Raw genomic sequence first — 24257 nt, 5'->3', positions numbered from 1 at the left:
GCAGATCTACAAGAAAAAAACAAACAAGCCCATTCAAAAATGGGCAAAGGATATGAACAGATACTTTACAAAAGAAGACATACAGGAGGCCAACAAACATATGAAAAAATGCTCATCATCACTGGTCATCAGAGAAATGCAAATCAAAACCACATTGAGATACCATCTCACACCAGTTAGAATGGCGATCATTAAAAAATCGGGAAACAACAGATGCTGGAGAGGATGTGGAGAAATAGGAACACTTTTACACTGTTGGTGGGAATGTAAATTAATTCAACCATTGTGGAAGACAGTGTGGCGATTCCTCAAGGACCTAAAAATAGAAATCCCATTTGACCCAGCAATCCCATTACTGGGTATATATCCAAAGGATTATAAATCATTCTACTACAAGGACACGTGCACACGAATGTTCATTGCAGCACTGTTTACAATAGCAAAGACCTGGAACCAACCCAAATGCCCAACGATGATAGACTGGATAGGGAAAATGTGGTACATATACACCATGGAATATTATGCAGCCATCAAAAACGATGAGTTCACGTCCTTTGTAGGGACATGGATGAACCTGGAAACCATCATTCTCAGCAAACTGACACAAGAGCAGAAAATCAAACACCGTATATTCTCGCTCATAGGCGGGTGTTGAACAATGAGAACACATGGACACAGGGAGGGGAGCACTACACACTGGGGTCTGTTGGGGGGAAATGGGGGAGGGGCGGGGGGTGGGGAGGTGGGAAGAGATAGCATGGGGAGAAATGACAGATACAGGTGAGGGGACGGAAGGCAGCAAAGCACACTGCCATGTGTGTACCTATGCAACAATCTTGCATGTTCATCACATGTACCCCAAAACCTAAAATGCAATAAAAAAAAAAAAAGAAAAAAAAAAAAAAAAAGCTAAAATAAAATAAATTGAAGCAGAAGTTGTGTAATATTGGACAGATCAGAAAATGTTTGGGTTTGGAGACTCCCCCAAATCCCCAGGGGTTGCATTTCTCCCCTAGAAGCTGAAACTTGGTTATGAGAAGTCCTAATGCAGGAGTCTACCATAATGGTCCCTCAGTGGTATGGAAAAAGATCAGGGCTGGTGATCTGTGGTTCCTCTCCCACTGTGGAGAACACAGACATGAGGAAATGAATTCTCCAGCTGGAACATTGGTTACATAATTCACAGGACCTCCTCCTGAGACCTCTGCAAATAAGCAGATGGTTGAAGAATGAGGTAGTTTTTGTTGGATTTTTTTTTTTGCCTTTTGCTTTAATTTTTGGAGTAATTATGTTTATTTCTCTAGTTGGGTTGCTCAGGTGGATTGTTTTTGAAAGGGATTTGGGAGGCTCAGCATGGTTACCCACACATTTTCTGATCTATCCAATATTACGCAACTACTACTTCAAATTCTTTAGCCATGCAAGGAGACTTAAGCAAATTCGGTTTACATTCATGTTGTTTCCATGGAAAACCAGTTTATTTTATTAATTTTTATATCTAATTTTTTCATAAGTTATTGGGGTATAGGTGGTATTTGGATACATGAATAACTTCTTTAGTGGTGATCTGTGAGATTTTAGTGCACCCGTTATCCAAGCAGTATACGCTGCACCATATTTATTGTCTTTTATCCCTCACCCCCTTCCACTCTTCCCCCTCAGTCTCCACAGTCCATTGTATCATTCTTAAGCCTTTTCATTCTCATATTAGCTCCCGCAAATCAGTGGCGTTGGATGTGATGTTTGGTTTTCCATTCCTGAGATGCTTCATTTAGAATAATAGTCTCTAGTCTTATGCAGGTCACTGTAAATGCTGTTAATTCATTCCTCTTTAATGGCTAAGTAGTATTGCATCATATATATACACACACATACACACAAACACACACATACACATGTATACATATATATGTGTGTGTGTGTGTGTGTGTGTGTGTGTGTATATATATATATATATATATATATATATATATATATGCCTGTATGTATGTGTATGTGTATAACAGTTAACCCACTGATTGAGTGATGGGCATTTGGGGTTGGTTCCACGATTTTGCAACTGTGAATTGTGCTGCTATATAAACATACCTTTGCAAGTTTCTTTTTTGAATAATGACTTCTTTTCGTCTGAGTAGATACCCAGTAGTGGGATTGCTGGATCAAATGGTAGTTCTAGGTCTTTAAGGAATTTCCACACTGGGAAAACCATTTTAGAAGGAGAGGTTGTGATTTGTAGCAGGTTGCATTTCAGACTAAGTATGGAATCCTATATTCATATATGTAAACTCCAGTTGTGGACACCCTGGAAAGTGGGATACCTGCAGTCTGCAGCAGCTGATTTGGAGCCTAGGTAAAGACTTAGCAAAGAGGAGTGCCATGATGGATGAACGATGTCTGCTGTGAATGTGGCATTGGGAAGTGACAGCCTATCTGCCCTGTATTTGCCACTTATCCCTGATGTGGAAAGTGTCTGAAAAAAAAAAAAGAATAATCTCATTTAAGCAATATTCAACGAACACCTACCATGTGTCAGATACTCCATTGGGCACTGAAAAATCAATAGTGAATGAGACAGACAGTCCCTGCCTTCACAGGGTTTACAATAGAGGAAGCAACGGAGGCAAAGCTGTAAAGAATATTGACAAGAATTAGGGATATTTGGCGAGGCCAAGCAAAAAATAACACAATGTAAGTTGAATAGATAAAAGGTGACGATATTTTTGCATCTCCCCACATTTCTTCCTTCAAAAGTTCACTTGTGAGTGTCACTGTCCTTATATGTTATTTATAGATTTCTTGTTTAGAAGTATAAAAATCAATCAGGTTTATCTGTTGCTTAAACTACCAGGTAAAGACTAGAAGAAATCATGGGCCTGCATGTCAGCGTGCATCACAGTGTCAAAGTAGAATTCAAATATTTGGAAGTTAAAAAGAACAGACATGTTACTCCTTGTCCAGTTGAGCTAGCTGGAACAGCAACAACCTGATGCCTATCAACTTTCTGGAAGTCACTCCTGCTAAGTGTTAGTTTAAAATCTGGTCTCTGGTTCTAGGATGTGTTTTCTCGCCTGAGGCTCAGTTGATATGAGGGCTTAGCAAATAAATACAGTTGGAAAGAGTGAAGAATGTTAATCAGGTTCAATACAGGCTAGCTTTTTTTCCTCAAAATGTCCCAGACCCTTAGGTTGGTTAAATGTCTAGGTACACAAATGATGTATGGGATTTAAATAATAGTCTATTTATTAATAGGAGGAAAGGTGTTTTATATCAAGATGATTGTTTATATTTCATTTAGTTAAGTCCTTTTATTTAGGACATTGCAGTCGTGTCCTAAACAAAACATACTATAATATTTTAGAGATGGGATAAGCTATGAAGCCTAAGTTATATTTTAAAAAGTTGAATAAAGTATTGAGTAAACATTCCTTAGCACAATGCTTGATCCAGAGAAAAGTGCTAAATAAATTCTAACTATTGCCACTGGGAATAATAATGTGTCTCTACAACAGAAAATGAAAACATAAAGGTCTTGTCTTTTTTATTCAGTAATTCTTTAAAACAAAAAAAAGTTAGACATCTACTTATAGCCAAGATGGTGGACCAGATTTAAATTCTCATCTTAAATGACTGTATGATGATCAAAACACATGAAAGAAATGGTTTGCATAACACTGTACATCATTGATGGACAGAGATCCTTGACAGGAGCAAAGAAGGTAAGTACTTCGATTGCCCCAGGTTACTGCCTTAAGAGTTTCTGTGAAGAGAGAAGGGGAACTCAGGTGAAGCCTGGAATACTCTCTATATTGAAGAAATGGAACTGAGCGTTTTAGGACCAAGGCACCTGTCATTCTGAGGACACAGCACCAGAGAGGACAGGGAGAATGCAGGAGACTATTTACAGGAATTCTAACTGTTTATGTATCAAACAAAAGAGCTGTAGAGTCTGTGAAGCAACAGCATGTAGAATGGGGGAAAAAACAAATATACGAACCCACAATTACAGTTGTAAACCTGAACATCCATCTGTAAACAGTTTACAGAGTGACTATATAGGATATAAGAAAGGATAGAGAAGAAGTCAACACCGTCAACCAACAGGATGTAATCAACAATTATGGAACACTTTACCCCAAAACAGCAGAATACACATTCTTTTAAGGGGCCCATAAAACATATACCTTGAGAGATCATGTCCTAGGCCATAAAACAAACTTCAGCAAATGTAAAGTCTTTGAAATACTGGAGTGTGCTCTCTGACAACAGTAGAATCAAACCAGAAATAATAACATGCAGAGAACAGGAAAAGAATCCCAAATACTTGGAAGCTAAACAGTAAACTTCTTGGTAATCCGTGAGCTGAAAATGAAGTCTCATAAATAATTTTTAAAATAACATTGAATTTAAACATACAGTATATCAAAATTTGTGTGACACAGCTAAAGCAGTCCTTAGAGAGAAATGTATAGCCCTAAATTCTTTCAATTTAAAAATGACTATTCTAAAATCAATAATATAAGCTTCCCCTTCAAACAAAAGTAGGGAAAGAAGAGTTAAATAAACCCAAAGCAAGCAGCAGACGGGAAATAATAGAGATTGCAGCAAAAGTCAATGAAATCGAAAACAGAAGAACAATAGAGAAATGTTAGTTCTTAAAAAATATAGAGGAAAATGGCATCCTTCTAGTAAGGATGAGAGGGAAAAAAAAGAGAAGACAATTATTACCAGTATCAGGGAAAAAAAGCAGAGAATATTACTATAGACCCTGCAGACATTAAAAGAATAATAAGAGACTACTTTGACCAACTCTGCACTTAAACATTTGACAACTTAAATCAATTCTCTTGAAAAGCACAAACTACAGTTCACCCAATATGCAACAGATAATTTGAATAGCCCTATAACTATTAAGGAAATGGAATTCATAATTTAAAAACTCCCCCAAAGGGAATCTCCAGATCTAAGTGGTTTCACTGGAGAATTCTACCTATATTTTTAAAATATTTAACACCAATTCTACAAAATATTTTTTAGAACATAGAAGATGGTGGTGCAGATTCCAATTTATTTTATGAAGCCATTACACTCTGCTCACAAAGCCAAAGAAAGTATCAAAAGAAACAAGAAAACTGCAAATCAGTATCCCTCATAAACATAGAAATAACAATATTTAAAATATTTTCTGGGACAAAGAAATGAAATGCTCAAGATAAAAATAAAAAATAAATATTTTTAAATCAAATGTAGCAATGTATAAAAAGACTTATGCACCCCAGCATAACGAGGAATAGTCCAGTAATGCAGTACTAATTCAATATTTGAAAATCAACTGATGTTATTCGCTATACTGATAGGTTAAAGAAGAAAAATCATAGGCTCATCTTAGCTGATGCAGGAAAAAAATCTGACAAAATTGATACACAACCAGAACTCTCAGAAAAAAATAAGAACAGATGGTAGTTTTCTTAACTTGATAAAGGACATGTGCAGAAACCTACAGCTAATATTGTGTGTAATGGTAAAAATGAATGATTTCCCCTTAAATACGGGAGGAAGGCACCACTGCTGTTCAACATAGTAAGAAATTTCGAACAGTGCAGCAAGACAAGAAATAAAAGGCATACATATTAAAAGTAAAGAAATAAAGCTATCCTTACTTGTGGATTGCATGATTATATAGAAAACACCAAGAAATTAAAACCCAGACACAGGTTATGAAATCACATTGCAAAAAACAGCTTCTAAATTTCTCGCAACAAATGCATAAAAACAACTTAAAATACAATACCATTTTAATCACTCGAAAAAATCAGTCTGCCTGGTTTCAAGACGTGGAAACTAGGAAAGATGTTCAGCATTAGTAGCTATTAGGGAAATTCAGATTAAAAATATAATGAGATATCTTTGCATACATGTTAGAACACATAAAATTTAAGATAGAGGCAGTACCCAATGCTTGCAAGGATGCATGGAAAGTGTATCTCTCATACATTGATGATGGAAATGTAATATATCAAAATATTCAAAAAATATTTAGATGTGTATTTAACAGGACTTGTATACTGAAAATTATCAAATGCTGATGAAAGAAGGCCAAGATGTAAATAGATGGATAACCATAGCGTATTCACGGATTGAAAGACTCGATTTGGTAAAGGTGCCAATTCTATTCACATGGATACACAGATTTAATGCAATCATTTCAAAATATCAGCAGAGCTTTTAAAAATAAATTAGCCAAGATTATCCCAAAATTTGAATAGAAAAGCAAAGAGACTAGAATAGTTAACACAGTTTTGAAAAATAAGAATCAAGTGAAACAAATCAGTCAACCTAATTTCAAGACATGATGTAACTCCGGTCATCATCACTATATGGTATGTGCTAAGACGTAGACACCTAAATTTATGGAAGGGAAGAGAAGACATAAAAATAGCCCCACATAACTATGACCAACTGATTTTTGCCAATAGTGCAAAAGCAGTTTAGCGGAAGAAGGACAGTCTTTAAAAGTGTGGTGCTTGAATGATTGGCTATCCATAGGCAAAGTAATAATAATAGTAATAATTAAATCTTGACCTAAACTTTATATCTCATAAAAATTAACTCAGAATGGATCATAGATTAAGTTGAAAACATAAAAATATAAAACTTTCCTTAAATGACTGTATGATGCACTAAATATTTATGCACCTCAACTTTTAAATACATGATACAAGAAATTCTTATAGGAAAATAATCTTTCAAACCAGAACTTGGCGACATGCCACCAAGAGTCTATCAAAGAAAAAATAATAATGGTAAATTGGACTTCAAAATTTGGCTGGGAGTGGTGGCTCCCTCCTGTAATCCCAGCACTTCGGGAGGCCAAGGCAGGTGGATCACCTGAGGTCAGGAGTTTGAGACTAGCCCGGCCAGTATGGCGAAACCCCATCTTGACTAAAGATACAAAAATTAGCCAGGCATGGTGGTGGGCACCTGTAATCCCAGCTTCCCCAGGAGGCTGAGGCAGGAGAACTGCTTGAACCAGGGAGGTAAAGGTTGCAGTGAGCCGAGATCCTGCCACTGCACTCCAGCCTGGACGAAAGACTGAGACTCAGTTTCATAAATAAATAAATAAATAAATAAATAAATAAATAAGGTGGTCTCTGAACACTCCTATTTACATGTTGGAAAGAAAAGCTATAAAGTAGAAGAAAATATTTGCAAATTTTGTATCTAATAAAGAACTAAGATCTACAAATATATAAAGAAGTAAAATGGTAGTTACCAGAAACTCGAAGGGTGAAGGGTTAGAGAAATGTTTGTCATAGGATACAAAGTTTTTTAGTCAGCTCGGAGGAATAAATTCAATAGAACAGTTGTATAATGTGGTGACTCTAGTTAATAATTCTGTATTATATTGTTGAAAATCACCAAGAGAGTAAATTAAATGCTTTTTTTAATCACAAAAATTTTAAGTGTGTTTGATTCGTCATATGTTAATTAAATTGAGTTAGCCATTCTACAATGTATACCAGGTGTCCCCAAATTACGGCCCGTGGGCTGCATGCAGACCCCTGAGGTCATTTATCCGGCCCCACTCTGCACTTCAGGAAGGGGCACCTCTTTCGTTGGTGATCAGTGAGAGGAGCACAGTATGTGGCGGCCCTCCAGCGGTCTGAGGGACAGTGAACTGGCCCCCTGTGTAAAAACTTTGGGGATGCCTGATGTATACATTGTTCAAAACATCATTTTGTACATGATCATATATATAAGTATTGTCAATTTAAACATGTTAAAAAGTGAAAACCAATCCATTTAGAAAATGTTTTTAAAAGTGACTTGTAGAGACATTTTACCAAAGAGGTTATATGGAGGCAGTTAAGACGGAAAGATGTTCAGCCTTACTAGCTATTGGGGAAATGCAGATTAAGAATATAATAAGATATCATTACACACCTGTTAGATAAAATTAAAGCTAGAGACAATACTAAATGCTTACAAGGATGCATAGAAATTATATCTGTCATACACTGATGATGGGAATGTAAAATGACACAACTCTTCTGTCAAATAGTTTTGCAGTTTCTTAATGAAAATAAATAGACATTTACCAGTAAGTCAACAATCACATTTCTGGGCATTTATCCCAGAGAAATGAAAGCAAATGTCCAAACACACGCACACACACACAAAAACCCCCAAAAACCTATGCACAATTATTCTCAGCAGTTTTATTTATGAGTCAAAAACTAGAGACAACCAAAATATCTACGTAGGTGAATGGTTAAAGAAACTGTGAGATATCTATACTGTGAACTACTATTCAGCAATAAAAACTGAATCAACTATTGATACACACAACAACACCTTGGATGAATCTCAAGGACATATGTTTAATGAAAAATAAAACAAACTCAAAAGGTCACAGATTATATTATTTCATTTACATAATACTTTCACCATGACGAAAGTATAAAGATATGGTCATAGTCGCCAGTATGGTGAGAGAAAGATGAGCAGAACTATAAAGGACAGCATGAAAGAGAAATCTGTGGTGAATTAGTTCCGTATCTGGATTGTGGTGGTGGTTACAGAAATCTATACATGTGAAAAGGGGCATAAAATTATACAAACACACTGTATCAAAGTCAATATCATATAGCACAATATGGTATTATGCTGCAGTTTCATAAGATGTAACAAATGGGTTACCAATGTCACCAGCAGTATAGGGAAACAGAACCTCTCTGTAGTATCTTTACAACTGTCTGTGAATCTACAATATTCTCAAAATAAAAATTTATAAAGATATTTCTTTTACAGTGTATTCTAGAAACCCTAATGTTTCCACCAAAAAGGTGAAATGCAGGATGATAGCTAATAAGCCAGCAAAGGAGATAGAATAATGAAAATTTTCAATTACTCTGAAAGAAGACAGAAGAGGAGGAAACGGGAACGTTGAGACAAATAAAAAAGCAGATGGTAGATTTCAACCTAATTCTATCAGTAATCACATTAAATATGAATGTTTTACATATACTCAGTTCAAAGGCAGAGATCGTCAGCATTAATAAAAATAAGATCAAATTATAAGCTGTGTTATGACAAACACACTCGAAATATAAAGACACAGATATGTTAACAGTAGGCGTCAATGGTGGCTCACACCTGTAATCCCAGCAGTTTGGGAGGCCGAGGTAGGAGGATCCCTTGAGGCCAGGAGTTGGAAACCAGCCTGGGCAACATGGCAAGGCCCTATCGCTACAAAAAATTTAAAAGTTTAACTGAGCATGGCAGTGCGTGTCTGTAGTTCCAGCTACTTGGGAGGCTGAGTGGGAGGATCACTTGAGCCTGGGAGGCTGAGGCTGCAGTAAGCTGTGATCACACCACTGCACTCCAGCATCCACTGCACTGCACTGAGGACAAAGCAAGCCCCTGTCAAAAAAAAAAAAAAAAAAAAAAAAAAAAAAAAAAAAAAAAAAAAAAAAAACAGTGAGAGAAAATAAATAAATAAATGTTCATTGTTATTTTTTTCCATGTCTTTTCAGTATTTAAAAATTCAAGTGCATTTGTTTTTGATTATTTATAACACATTTCCTTATATAGTAATTAAGGATATTAACAGTTTGTCTATGCTATATACAGCAAATGATTTTCTGGTTTTTCATTTGAGTTTTAATTTTGTCACTATTCTCTTTTCAACATATAAAGCAAGTGGTGTGTTTGAATGTTTAAATAAAGTGCAATTTTTTTCCTTTAAAAAAAGATAAAGACACAGAATGCTAACGCTAATCTAAAGAATACGGAAGTAACTAAAATTACTAACACACAAATAGATTCTAGAAAAAATATATCAGCGATGAAGGTAATTTCATAATGGAAAAGGTCACTTAATCAAGAGGACATTAAATACTTATGCGCCTCAACTTTTAAATACATGAAACAAAAACAGATGGGATTGCAAGAAGAAATAGCTAAAGATTTCAGTGCTTGTCTTTGAATAATTGACAGAATAAATAGCTGGAAAATTAGTAAATATATAAAATATTTGAATAGCACAATCAGCCAACTTGTCTTAATTAGTGGCTATAAAACTCTTTATCCTAAAGTACCAAGATGCATATTATTTTCAAGTACATAAGGAAACATTAGTAAGAAAAGAGCTTTTCTGGACTGGATTTTTTTTTTTAATCAAGAATTTTAAGAGAATTGAAGTTATTTCTCCAACCACAATGGAGTCAAACTAGAAAACAATGACAGAAATACAAAATAAAATTTTTCAAACACTTAGAAAAGAATGCATACCTTGGTAAATAACCTATGGATCAAAGAGAAAATCTAAAGAGGAATCAAAATAAACAGTGATCTGAACAAAAATGTACATGTGGCATATCAGATTTTGTGTAGTGTCACTAAACAATGCTTGAAAAAAAATTCGTAGCATTGAATGCCCATGTTAGGATAGGAAAAAATGGTCTTAAATCACTTACTTTATAGAATAGAAAAAGAAGTCGAATTAAAGTCAAGTTAAGTAGAAGATAAGAAATCATAAAGATCAGAGTTGAAATCAATAAAATAAGTAGCAGGCCAAAAAATGGAGGAAATCTTTGAAACCAAAAGGTGGTTCTATGAGAAAATTAATAAAAGCAATACATATTTAGCCAGACCTAGTAATATAAGGGAGGTGATACAAATTTCCAGTATCAGTATAGAAATAGGAGACATCACTACAGATTGTATAGATATTAAAAGAATAATAAGGTAATATTATGAATAATCTTATTTCATGATATTAAGATTTAAGAGTAAAATGGGTTAATTCCTTGAAAGAGACCTAAGAAATCTCACTCAGGAAGAAATAGATCATCTGAATTTCCTGATATCTATCAAGCAAATTAAATCTGGAGTTTAAAATCTTTCCACAAAGAAAATTTCAGACCAGATGGCTTTTCTAATGAACTTGACAAAACCTCTCTACAGAAAATGAAAAAGGAGGCTATATTTCCCAGTTCCTTTCTATGAGGCGAGTATTACTGTAATACCAAAACCAGAAAAACAATTCAGAAGAAAATAAACTCAAAACTACAGACGTCTTCCTCGTGAATACCTATGTGAAAATTCTGAAACAACAGGCAAATCAAATCCATTGATAAATGAAAAAGATATATTATCAAGAGCAAGCTGATTTTATTCCAGGATTGCAAAGATGTCTTAACATTTGAAAATCAGTTTATAAAATATACCATATTGACAAAAAAGTGAACAAACACAACTATTTTAATAGGTGTAGAAAAGGCATTTGACAAAATTCAACATGGATTCTTGGTTTTTAAAAAGCTCAGCAAGAATAGAAGAGAAATTGGTCAACATGATAAAGGCATTTATGGAAAATGTATAGCCAATATCATGCTTAATGAAGAAATAACTGGTATTATCCCCAACATCAGGAACAAAGCAAGGTTTTATGCTTTCATCCCTTCCATTTTACATTGTTTTCAGCTCATGGTAATAAGGAAGAAAAGGAGGTAAAAGGCATCTATTTAGAAAAGAAAGAAGTAAAATTGTCTTTGTTCATAGGCAGTGTGATTATCTGTGCATATAATTTTATGTTTTCTACAAAAGAAAGATACTGGAAGTTAGAAATGAATTTATCAGGTTGCAGGATGCAGTATCAGCATACACAATTTAATTATATGTTTATACATTAGTTACACAAATTGGAAATTGTATTTTAAAAATATCATTTGCAGTAGCATTTTAAAAAGTGAAATACTTAGAGGAACAAATCTGATGGAAGATATGCTAGTCCTATGCTCTTAAAACTACAAAAGAGCTGAGGGGAGTTAAAGCAGACTTAAATATGCGAGCATATATGCCAATTTCATGTGTGTAGGTTGAGAAACTTACCTTAGTCTCCCTAATTGATCTTTGCATTCAACATGATGACAAACTCCAGCAGTCCTTTTTTTGTGAAAACTGTCAAACTTATTCTAAAATTCATACGGAAATATAAATGAACTAGAGTGGCCAAAATATATTTGAAAAGAAGAAAAATTTGAGAAGATGAATAACGTGTGATTTCCAGACTTAATGGGAAGCTACAATAATCAAGAAAGTGGTATGCTGGGCATGTTAGCTCACACCTGCAATCTCAGCACTATGGGAAGAAAAGATGGGTAGATCACTTGAGCTCAGAAGCTCAAGACCTGTCTACACAATATGGCAAAGCCTCATCTCTACAAAAAATACAGAAATTTTGCTGGGCATGGTAACACATGTCTGTAGTCCGCAGCTATTTGGGAGTCTGAGGTGGGAGGATCACCTTAACCTGGGAAGTTGAGGTAGCAGTGAGCTGTGATTGTGCCACTACACTCTAGCCTGGGTGACAGAATGAGACAGGTGTCAGGAAAAAAAAAAAAAAAAAAGTAGTGTTGTCTTATTAATCCTTAATTATTATCAATTAATTGAAAGTTTACACAGGGTAGAAAAGTGAAATATTGATAAATATAGTCTATTTTTATATACTCATAATCCAAATGTTCCCAGTAATCCCAAGTCTGCTATAGGAATCCTAGATTTTATTAAGCATAACAACTTAAATCTTGATGTCCAGTTCATAAAAACTCCCATCTCCTAGCAGTTTTCCCAGTATTTCCCAGTTGAGCCCAAACTGAAATCTTACCTCTTGACATAGATTGCTGAAGTGTTAGCCTACCGAAGTCCTACCAGACCTCTGCAGAATGCCTCACGGTGCCAGAGCAGGTCCCTATACCATGCCAAATGAGGAGAATGTTAAATTATCTTGGCGGTTTACACATTGTCTCCTGGGATATGTAAGAAGCCTGTTGGGGCAGTGTTCACAGAATCTCTATTAAAAGTGGTATTTTTTTGTTCCTTCTGTGGCTCGTCTCTTCAAACATCTCAGATATTGTCTCTTGTTTAAAAAATGTTGCTGTCCCATACCACCGCTACTATGCCCTTCTGATTGCTGTCTTTTTTTGCACAAGCAGAAGTATGTCTTCTGGGCACCATCTGCTTCATGGATAGCAACTCATGCAAAGAGATTCCTGGGAGTTGTGAAATTTACCTGCGCGTAGATGTCTGAATCGTGACTTACTCTCAGTCCCTAGCCACCATCCAGAGTCATTTTTCTGACATAAAACTTTCATAGGCAATCCATACCTTATGGCTTCAGAATTGTAAAATCGGGGTAAAGTGCAATACACTATCAACTTCAGCGTCACGAGGATGGGGCTGTGTTTTCTAAATTTTTTATCTTTTACAATACACATGTTATACAAGACTTAGGTTGTGTGATTTGATGAGTTTGTCACAAGTAGTAACACAACTATTTGTTGTACCATTTTACTGATACTTTTTTGTGTTAACTTGTATATGGAATTATTATCTGGTAGTATCATTTTTTCCCAATATTGTTTATGGCATGATTTACTAGCATCTCAATTAGGCAATAAATGCATATTTAATTGGGTACCATTATGGATTCAGTGCCATGCTGTGCATAAATACCAGTGATATATAGACCCAGCCTTCTTTTCTCTCTCTTTGTCTCTACACACACACACACACACACACACACACACACACACACACACACACGTATAACTATATACGTATGTATGTATGAGGCACAAATTATTTGGGCTGAACACTGTGGCTCACACCTATAATCCCAGCACTTTGGGAGGCCAATGTAGGAAGATTGCTTAAGCCCGGGAGTTCAAGACCATCCTGAGTAACAGAAGAAGACCTTGTCTCTCCAAAAAATAAAATAAAAATTAGCTTGCCATGATGGCATGCATTTGTAGTTCCAGCTACTTGGGAGGCTGAATGGGAGAATCACTTGAAGCCAGAAGTTTGAGGCTGTAGTTACTTACACCACTGCACTCCAGCCTGAGTGACAAAGAAAGACCCTCTCTCAAACAAACAAAACATCAAATTATTTGGAGTAAAGAATTTGTACTTCCTATGTATGTCTGAACAGAAGTTATCTGGAGTATATGGAATTTCAACTTGACTTAGGTGTTTGATAAATTCTCAAAGGTTATGATTACTTAACTTTTACCTTTCATTCAGTAAGATTTTATTGAATACCTTCTAGATGCTAGAATTTCAGCAATGAGCAAGACTGACAAGGTCTCTGTCCAAGGAAGAACATAGACCTCAAAAAATTAGCATTACGGTTCTTTTAGAATTTGTCTTGCCAGCTTTCTGGTCTTTTCTATAAAGCACTCTAATAATTTATAAAATAAAAATTTTTTTGAAAAGGAAGAATTAAAAATCATGGGATTAAATGACAGGAGGAGCCAGTATGGGTGTTCATAAAATGACTGATATTCCTGTTGACAGCTGAGTGAAAAGCATTGGAAACCAACATTCACTGAGCAACTACTAGGAAGGACAGCGACATTCGAGAGAAAAAGTTGTGGTCTCAGACAGATCTGGGTCTGGATCCTGTTCTGCTAGGCATTCCAGGGAAGATCATGGGTTGGCAAGTTGTCTGTCCCATCTAAGCCTGGGTTCCTTATTGGTACAGAAAGTCAGAAATGGCATCAACCCAATTAAATGAGAGAGCAGATGTGCATAGGATGCATTCTGCTCAGTGCCTCGTTCAAAGTAAGCGCTCAGTATGTGAGTGCCACCATCCTTCCCTCAAGGAGGCACGCAGTGGATCCTGGTTCTTCCTGTTATGGTCACTGAGGCACTTTATACTCATAACGGTCCTGGAAAGTAGGGCTTATATTTCCCCCGATTTACAGATAAGGATACTGAGGTTCAGGGGATTAGAACTAACCTGCCTTTGAGTACATACCCAGCAGACAGCCATGCTGATTTCAGAGCTCTTTTCATTCATTGTGTCGTTTATTGACCACATACACATTCTTCATCTCCTGGAGACTCTCTCCTAATCAGTACATCAGGAGTAACAAATCTTAGTGACGTCAGTGAATAAGAAGCCCAAAGAATTTCAGTGCACAGATGCTTGCTTAAGAATAACAGCGACTTGGAAAGTTTCTCAGTGTCAATAGAGCAGCCTCATGATTAAAATCACTGAAGAATGCAATGTGAAATGTTTTTACTTCCTCTTGCTTTCTGTCTCCCTTGGAGTAATAGTCAGCAGGAAACACATTTCTGAAAGACTTCTCCATCTCCACATCCTCAGAATATAATAAGGGCCAAGCTGACTGTATCAGGGTGTTCAGAGTTAGTAGACACACAAATGAAAAGATGGTGCTCTCAGAGTTTTATGAATTTTTCTCTCTTAACAGACTTGGGTTGGAAGGACATCTTTGAAATTGATGTAGCTATCAACCAGGGGCTAGCATTAAGATTTCAGTCGAGGTGTATAAGGTTATGATCTTTCTGTTACTGTCAGAACTGCAGCTGTTGTATTTGCATTGAGTGGTGTGCTGGAGAGAGCAAAATGGGATGCAGGAGAAGGAAAAAGAAATAGCAAAACCTACTGAATCATGGGCTCTACCGGAGGGCATTTGTTAAAGGTAAATTTATCAGTGGCTGTTAAGTCATTTGTATTGGATCATTCTCATAGCCTCACATCATTTCTTAGTTTTAATAATGGACCAGAGAGAGGAGGTTGGTGATGGATGTGTTATTATGGTATTTAGGCACTTAATTGCAACTGGGCTTAAAATAGCAGCAGGGACTGAAACCAGGGTGGCTCGGGAGTGAATTATGTTTTCAGACTACCAAAACACCCTTTTTTAAATTCAAATTTAATATTTCTTGACATATGTTTCTTGGTATGCTGTTACCAGCAGTTTATCAGAGATAGAAGGATGTTAAAATAAACCGGTGACCGGAGTATGGTGTTTAAAGATATTCCTTGTCCATCACCGTAAGAGATATTTAAACCCAAGTTAAAAACACCTGCAGTGATGTTAGGACGGGGTGCTCATTCATTCATTCATTCATTCAGTTGTCATTTATTGCTATTGTTAAGGGGATAAGGGAGTCTATGAGACAGATCCTCTCCTTCATGGGCTAATTATTATTTCAGTGGCGGAAGTGAGAAAAATATGTAATAATATATAATAATAAAAATAAAAATATAATAAAATAAATATTATAATAATAAAATAAAATAATAAATATAAACAAATATATAATAAAAATATAAATATAAAATAAATAAATATAAAATATATAAATTTATAAAATAAAATAAATATAATAATAAATATAATAAATATATAAATTTATAAAATAAAATAAATATAATAAAATTAATGAAAATAATAAAAATATATAATAATAACAATAATACCAAAGAGGATGTGTGTTATGAAGAAACCAGGAAGCTGAAACAGTGAATGATAGTAGAACATACAGTAGCGTTTGCTTCAGATCAGTGAGCCAGGGAAGGTTTCTTGGAGAAGAACCCATTTAAGCAAAAGTGCGAGTGATATGAAAGTGCCAACTGGCCAAAAAGAGGAACGATCATGGCTGTGCGCAGTGGCTCACGCCTGTCATCCCAGCACTTTGGGAGGGCAGGGCAGGTGGATCATGAGGTCACGAGTTTGAGACCAGCCTTCCCAACATGGTGAAATCCCGTCTCTACTAAAGACACAAAAAATTAGGCGTGGTGGCACGTGCCTGTAATCTCAGCTACTTGGGAGGCTGAGGCAGGAGAATCCTTTGAACCTGGGATGCGGAGGTTGCAGTGAGCTGAGATAGGGCCTCTGCCCTAACAGAGTGAGACTCCAGCTCAAAAAAAAAAAAAAAAAAAAAAAAAAAGAGGAAGGATCATTAGAAACAAGCAGAAACAGCATCTTCAAAGGCCTTGAAGTGGGAAATAATGAAAAGGAAACCAGAGAGGCCAAGCTTAGCAAAGAGGTCAGTGGGGGGATAGGACCCGAGCTTGAATAGAAAGACAAAGGTCAGGTCCTATGAGGCCTTTGAAGGTTAGTTTACATTTTATTTGAACTACAATGGGAAACAACTAGAAGTTTTAAGGACTAGGATATTGAGCTCTGATGTTTATTATTAGGAGGTCACTTTTATTGACTCTAGAATGGATGGGGAGTAGGTGGCTAAGGAGGAAGTTGGCAGCGGTGCAGGAGAGAAATCACAGTAGCCTCTACCAGAAAAAGGAATGGACTGAAAATGCACTTAGAAGATACATGAGACAAAGAGGAAGTAGCTAGGAAGTCCCCTAAAGGAGGGTGGTCCCTATAATTGGGGCATTTGCACCCCGATGACTGAATATCCTAATTTCCTATGTCTAAATCCATCTGCAACAATTCTTTGCCTTACTTGTAGGTGAAATGATTTGGGGGTCACTCAGTGGATAAAGAACTGCAAAGGTATTCTGGGTGCGGTGGCTCACGCTTGTAATGCCAGCACTTTGGGAGGCTGAGGTGGGTGGATTACCTGAGCTCAGAAGTTTGAGACCAGCCTGGGCAACACAGTGAAACCCTGTCTGTACTAAAATACAAAAACTTAGCCAGACATACCAGCGTGTGCTTGTAGTCCCAGCTACTCAGGAGGCTGAGGCAGGAGAATTTCTAGAACCCGAGAGACAGAGGTTGCAGTGAGGCAAGATCATGCCACTGTACTCCAGCCTGGGTGATAGAGTGGGAAAATGTCAAAAAGAAAAAAACAAGAAAACTACAAAGAACATACAGTACTTCCTCCACATATCCAATCTGGGAGTTTTGGACTTTACTTGACTGCATGAAATGTCAGAGAAAGCCAATAATATTGCTTTATTTCTTGAGTCCATTGTTTCTCATCAGCTTGCTACTTACAATGCGTAAGCGAATAAAGACAGAAACAGCAATTCTGGGCACTGCACAGACGTCGTTTACTGCCCCTGTGGTCTTATGAAGAATGGGTGATTATCGTAACCCACTTGTTATTATTTTTATAACAAAGCTGTCTCTGACCAGCTACAGTCTTGGACTTACATAATTGAATTTTAGATGGAGATGTGCTGCTGGTTTATATGAATTTTCCACGGGTGCCAGCATGAGTCCAGGCTTTAACAAACAGTATTTTTAATTGAGATTTTATGTCGTTGCCCTCAAATCAAGTACTTTAATAGGATCCCAGTTGGAATAGGTGACTCAGTAACAAGTTACCACTGCTTTCAACTTCAGAAAAGTGTTCATTTCTCTAACTCCTGCTGGGTGTCCATCTACTTGGGTGACCCACTGCCTGCATGCACCACCAAACGAGTGTTTTGCATTCCATTATGTTCAAAGTATAGCCTCAGTAATCTGCATATTTCTTATAGGATGTGCTGGCTTTGTGCCATCAGGCGACATTAAGATGGAAAAGTATTAAAAATATCGATTTGTCATTTATAACATTGAAGTGATAGATTGAAATGCAATTTGGAGGCATGCCAAACCTCCAATAACTTTGACATTATTGGATGAAATAGAATGATCTCAGTCTAATTAATATGTTATGCTCTCTCTAAACATAGGGAGAATGAAGCAAGAAACTGGCCACGAGGAATTGATGGCTCCGTGTTTCAAAGAGTTGTGGAATTTAGAGGTCCAACATGACACTCTCTATCGCTGGACCTTGTTGTCTGGTGGAGGCTGTGTTCTTTCCATGTCTGCTCATCTTTAAAAGCAAGTTAGCACATTCCTGAAGAGTTAAGTGATATTCTTCGCTGAACTTTGTAAACTTTTTTAGGCTTCTTACTATGGCATCTTGCCATAATGTTCTTCCATTCCCCTGCTCTGGAATATCAATAATAACTCTAACACACACACCTTTCTGCATATCATTTTCATGTAACATAAGTACCTATGTTGATTTCAGACTTTCCTACCCCCTTTACCTTACTGCTTTTTGACTTCCCCCTTTTCATGGTGGTAATGAAACTATCAAACTTTATTCCTAGTCTAATTTTTTTTCTCATTTTTTTTGAAGCAGGACTCTATGTTCTCTGTCAGCCTCTCTGTTCACATATTTCTCTATCAGCCTGTCTGTTCACATATTTCAGTTTCTCTATTCTCCCAGATAATTTTTATCTTCCTATTGGCAGTGTGTCTATAAGATGTGAATGTGTAATTTATTTGGTTGCTATGGAGAAGGGAAAATATACAAATGTGCAAATTTCAAAATCGATTTCAACAGTTTCATTGTGATCAGATAGTAGTATTAGGAAGTAATGGCACAAAAAATACAAATATGAAACTTGAGCAAACGTGCATGCTGAAAGTTGTAGGAAGTATTTTAATCATGTCTGAAATTTACTTTGAAATGCACCAAAAATAAGATGGGTTGATGGACAGAGAGAGGGTTGGACAGATGGAAATATCTGAGATAAAGCAAGTATAGTGAAATGCCAATAGTAGCATATACATGGTAGATATATGGATGTTTGCTGGAAAATTTTTTCAGCTTTACTGTTTGGAAATTTACATACTGCAACATTGGAAAAATGTGGTACAAAAGTGAATAGTCACATAGAGAACTCATAGACTGAGATAAAAATTAAGTGCTTGCATTAATATCCATTCTTTTATTCTAGGATGCTTTAAGGACCATAGTTGCAGCAAGATCATCTTGCCATAACTCAATGTCCCCCTTTTATCTCCCCCGTACCAGATCTCTCTTTTTCTTTTTTTGAGGTGGAGTCTCACTCTGTTGCCCAGGCTGGAGTGCAGTGACTTGATCTCAGCTCACTGCAACTTCCGCCTCCCATGTTCAAGTGATTCTCCTGCCTCAGCCTCCGGAGTAGCTAGGATTACAGGTGCCCACCCCTACACCCAGCTAATTTTTTGTGTCTTTAGTAGAGATGGGGTTTCACTATGTTTGTCAGGCTAGTCTTGAACTTCTGACCTCGTGATCCACCCGCTGTGGACTCCCACAGTGCCGGGATTTCAGGTATGAGCCACCACACCTGGTCTCCGATATCATGTCTCTCTGCGTGTTTTCTTTCTTCTTCTCTTTGAATATTTGTTATGTCCGTTTTAATAGAAATGACACAATTTTGTCTCTTCACCACCTCCTGTAAGTAGAACCAGTAACAGACCGGAAGGGAGACAGAGAAACGTCCTTCTTGTCTTCTTCCTTTTCTGTCTCCCCACGCAAAGCCTAGTGCCCTCCTCACTCGTGTCTTGTGTCAGAGTTAGCGGAGCAACCCTGGCCTCCTTGGATTTATGTGACTCAGAGTGAAAGAACGCTGCCACAGCTGAGGCTGTTGCCTGCTGTACATTGATTGAGTTTCCTGGGCTTGAGGGATTTTTGCAGAGCTGAGTTTTATGGTTGATATGCTCTCGGTCATTTGTCATAAAATCATTCCAACCAAGCTGTTTACTGGTTTGAATGCTTAATTACTGAAGGAGAAGAGAATCGCTCCTTTTGGAGCTGAGCGTTTACTTGGATGCTTTTTACCGGGTTATGTTCCGGTACCCAACTCTTGTTGAGTAGTTTATACAATTTACACACCACCCTTCAGAATGAAAAAATTAAGACACCTGTGATTTTACCTAAGTATTTTGAGCAGTGCAAAGACATAGCATTTCCCTTTGTATTATGACGGCATTTTTCTTTTGAGTAGAAATTGATTGCAGAACTCAACACTCAGGCAGCCACAGCTCTGAAAGGGTCTGTGCTCTGGGGTTCAGATGAGAATGTACACCTGGTTTATTCAGATCAATTTCCAGAAATGCATTGCTGACTCTCTCCTAACTCAATATTCACAGTCCAAATTGCGTAAATGGTGTTGGATATATTTATCTCCCTGAAAAATTTCACCTAAATTGGAATCAAATTTATTTGTAAAAGCAAAGTCATCTTGGGAATTATATTTCTAAACCCGTGGTTGAAGATTCAGTGAATGAAGCTCTTTCCTGGTGCTTCTTCCACAGTTTCAGCTCTTCTTTTTCGTGAGGAAAATTAAAGCACTCTTCAGGTTCCCACTGCTCCCTCCTCAGCACTGATTCTCACGTAAAATTTCTCTCTACAAATGGATCTTCACTAATTTTTTACATTGATTATGTATTGTTGAATTTTTCAGGAGCACACTGCTATATATAGGGATATTGTTTTGGAGGCGGGAGAAAGAGAGAGAGAATGAGAGAGAGAGCTGCAGGAAATGGAATGTTTTAATGCCAAGATAACCTGTCAGAACACCTTAAATATTTACTACAGTTTTGATGTTTCATTGATCTCTTAGTCAGCAGGGTATTCTGTTGTTTCAATTTTTTTATCATGGAGTACTGGGACTCTTTTAACGGTAAGGAATTAGAACTTTAATAAAAATAATTTTTAATCACTTTGCTCTAAATAGAATACTACAGAATTGTTTTCTTGTAGTATCACTTCCGTGTTATTCAAAAACAACTACTTGTCACCCTCTGTACTTTGGGTTTCTTTTTTTTTTTTTTCTCTCCCCTCCTTTTAACTGTCGCCCCTATTCGGAGCGATTATACTTAAAGTAATATGGATTCTCTCAGAGCTGCCAAAAGGTGAAATTGACTTTTCGAGAATGTATTGCTGAAAACTGCAGCCGATGCACTTTTCCCATGTAGAAACATCCTGTGTGTTAAGACTGAAAGGGACAATTTACAGCCAGTTTCAAATTGCTAGCTGAGGTCAATAAGTGCCCACTTCTGCAATCACATCAGCCCTGTTTGGATGACACTACTCAATGAGGTACCTCCTGGGGAGTGACCACCTGGGAACTGACCACCTCTGTTGGCAGCAAAACCCTTTTTGCAAGTTTTAGCTAGTCATTCATTGCAGAAAACTTTAAAAATTTAAACATTGTCAACCATTTAAAAAAATATATACTTTACTATCATTTACATATAATTGATTTTATGTAATCATTATATATATTGGGAAAAGGACTCACGCTTTCATAAATGGTGCTGGGAAAAATGGATATCCATGTGCGGAAGAATGAAACAAGACCCTCTCTCTCACCAGATACAAAAATCAACTCAAAATGAATACATTAAAGATTGCAACCTGATACTTTAAAACGACTAGAAGTAAACATAAGAAAAAATGTATTACGACACTGGCCTGGGAAAAGATTTTATGGCTAACACTTCAAAGGCACAGGTAACAGAAACAAAAATATACAAATAGGCCACATTAGACTAAAAAACGTTGACACAGCAAAGGAAACAATGAATGAAGGGAGGAGAGGATCTGTAGAATGGGAGCAAATATCTGTAAGCTATTCAGTCAAGTCACATCCAGAATAGAAACAGGGAATGCAGTCAGCTCCATAGCAATAATAATAATAATAATAATAATCCTATTAAAATAATGGGGAAATGATCTAAATAAACATTTCTCAAAAGAAGACTTACAGGCCAGGCACAGTGGCTCACGCCATAATCCCAACACTGGGAGGTCAAGGCGGGTGGATCTCCTGAGGTCAGGAGTTTGAGACCAGCCTAGCCAACATAGTGAAACTCTGTCTCCACTAAAAATACAACAACAACAACAAAAATTGCCAGTTGTTGTGGTGGGTGCCTGTAATTCCAGCTACTCGAGAGGCTGAGGCAGGAGAATCACTTGAACCCAGGAGGCAGAGGTTACAGTGAGCTGAGATCGTGCCACTGCACTCCAGCCTCGGTGACAAGAGCGAAACTCTGTCATAAAACAAATAAACAAATGGCCAACAAGTATTAAAAAAAATGTTTAACACCACTAATTATCAGATAAATGCAGATCAGAACCTCAATGTAGTATCATCTCATCCCAGTTAGAATGGCTATTATCAAAAAGATAAAATATAAATTCTGGCAAGGAGAAAAGGGAACTTTCATGAATGTTGATTGGAATGAAAATTGGCACAGATAGTATGGAAAACAATACAGAGATTTCTCAATAAACTAAACATGGAGCTACCATAAAATCCAGCAAAATCCTGCTATGGATGTTTACCCAAAGGAAAGAAAATCACTATCTCAAAGGACCTGCATACCCCTGTGTACTGCAGCACTGTTTACAGTAGCAAAGATATAAAATCAGCCTCAGTATCCATTAAGAGATGATTAGATAAAAATGTGGTATGTATGCTCAGTGGAATACTATTCAGCCATTAAAAAAGGATGAAATGCTGTCCATTACAACTACATGGATGGAGCAGGAAGGAGGCCATTATGTTAACTGAAGTTAAGCCAAGCGCAGGAAGTCTAATACCACATGTTCTCACTCATATGTGGGAGCTAAAAAAGTTGATCTCTGGAGGATAGAGAATAGAATGGTGATTACCAGAGGCTGGGAAGGGTGGAGAAGGTGGGATGAGGGGAGGCTGATTAATAAATATGAACATACCATTAGGTAGGAGTGAGTTTTAGTGTTCCACAGCATAGTATGGAGACTATGGTTCACAACCATTTATTATACATTTCACATTAGCTAGAAGAAAGATTTGAAATGTTTCCAAAACACACAGACAGGACAAAATGTTTGAGGTGATAGATACCCGCAATTACCCTGATCATAATACATTGTGTGCATGTATAAGAATATCACATGTACCCTGTAAACATGTACAATTATTATATATCAGAAACAAAATGATTATAAACAGTTACCACAACATCCAGGACTTACTGATTGTTTTTAATGCACCAGAAACTGTCCTTAATTACACTGAACTATCACACCTTTAAGAAGTCGGTTCAAACGACTGTCTTCTTTATGCCAGTAAGAAGAATCAGGACATAGAAAGTTAAGTAAATGATCCAAGTAAGTAAATGTGGCTTCATGATTTTGAAACCGTGTGGTTGGACTTCAGGTATTATCCTCTTACTGTCTTGCCGTGAGATTTGAGATGCAAGATAACTTGGCGTTGTTGAGATACTGGGAAGCTACCATCAGAATCAGTCCTCTGCTTGCTTTGTTAGTGTAAACTAGAGATAATTTAGTGTAAAATGTTCCAGTAAAAATTTTCCTCCAAGCATATGTAAACCACAACATAATAGATTTATCAAAGTAGCAGAATGCTATTATGTTCAAAAGATTAACCAGACCAAAGCTATTTGTCATAGCAACGGGTGCTAGAGTTGACAAATTACAATTGAACCCAGTTTGTAGCAAAATGTTAGACAGAGCCTTGGCACTGATAAATTGACGTGAGAGTCCAGCTTTAGAATATATTAGAGCAATTTAAATATCATTCAATACAGAATATATAACCATGCTCTCTAAAACATCCCAAACTGTACCAAGCAACTACATTTTCTTGATTCTATAATGCACATATTTTATGCCTAGGACTTTAAAAGCACAGATTGGGTCAG

At 36.8% G+C, this 24257-nt stretch overlaps 1 protein-coding gene, 1 long non-coding RNA gene and 1 other non-coding gene across 3 annotated transcripts in view; all 3 read left to right on the top strand.

Annotated features, from left to right (window-relative positions):
- RBFOX1 (RNA binding fox-1 homolog 1) overlaps nt 1-24257 on the top strand; it is a 2539409-nt gene that overhangs the window by 1551666 nt on the left and 963486 nt on the right.
- LOC141580526 (uncharacterized) overlaps nt 753-24257 on the top strand; it is an 84012-nt gene continuing 60507 nt past the window's right edge. The window contains exon 1 of the long non-coding RNA XR_012512679.1: nt 753-24257. This exon is cut by the window's right edge and continues 39702 nt beyond it. This is a non-coding gene — a long non-coding RNA (uncharacterized LOC141580526).
- Nucleotides 14179-14240, top strand: LOC120367461 (U7 small nuclear RNA). Its single transcript, XR_005581844.1, has one exon. It is a non-coding gene; the product is annotated as a U7 small nuclear RNA (small nuclear RNA).

Source organism: Saimiri boliviensis, chromosome 12 (genome assembly GCF_048565385.1).
Source record: "Saimiri boliviensis isolate mSaiBol1 chromosome 12, mSaiBol1.pri, whole genome shotgun sequence".
Taxonomy (NCBI): domain Eukaryota; kingdom Metazoa; phylum Chordata; class Mammalia; order Primates; family Cebidae; genus Saimiri; species Saimiri boliviensis.
Note: the sequence above shows the minus strand (reverse complement) of the source record. Positions and strands in the feature narration are given on the sequence as shown.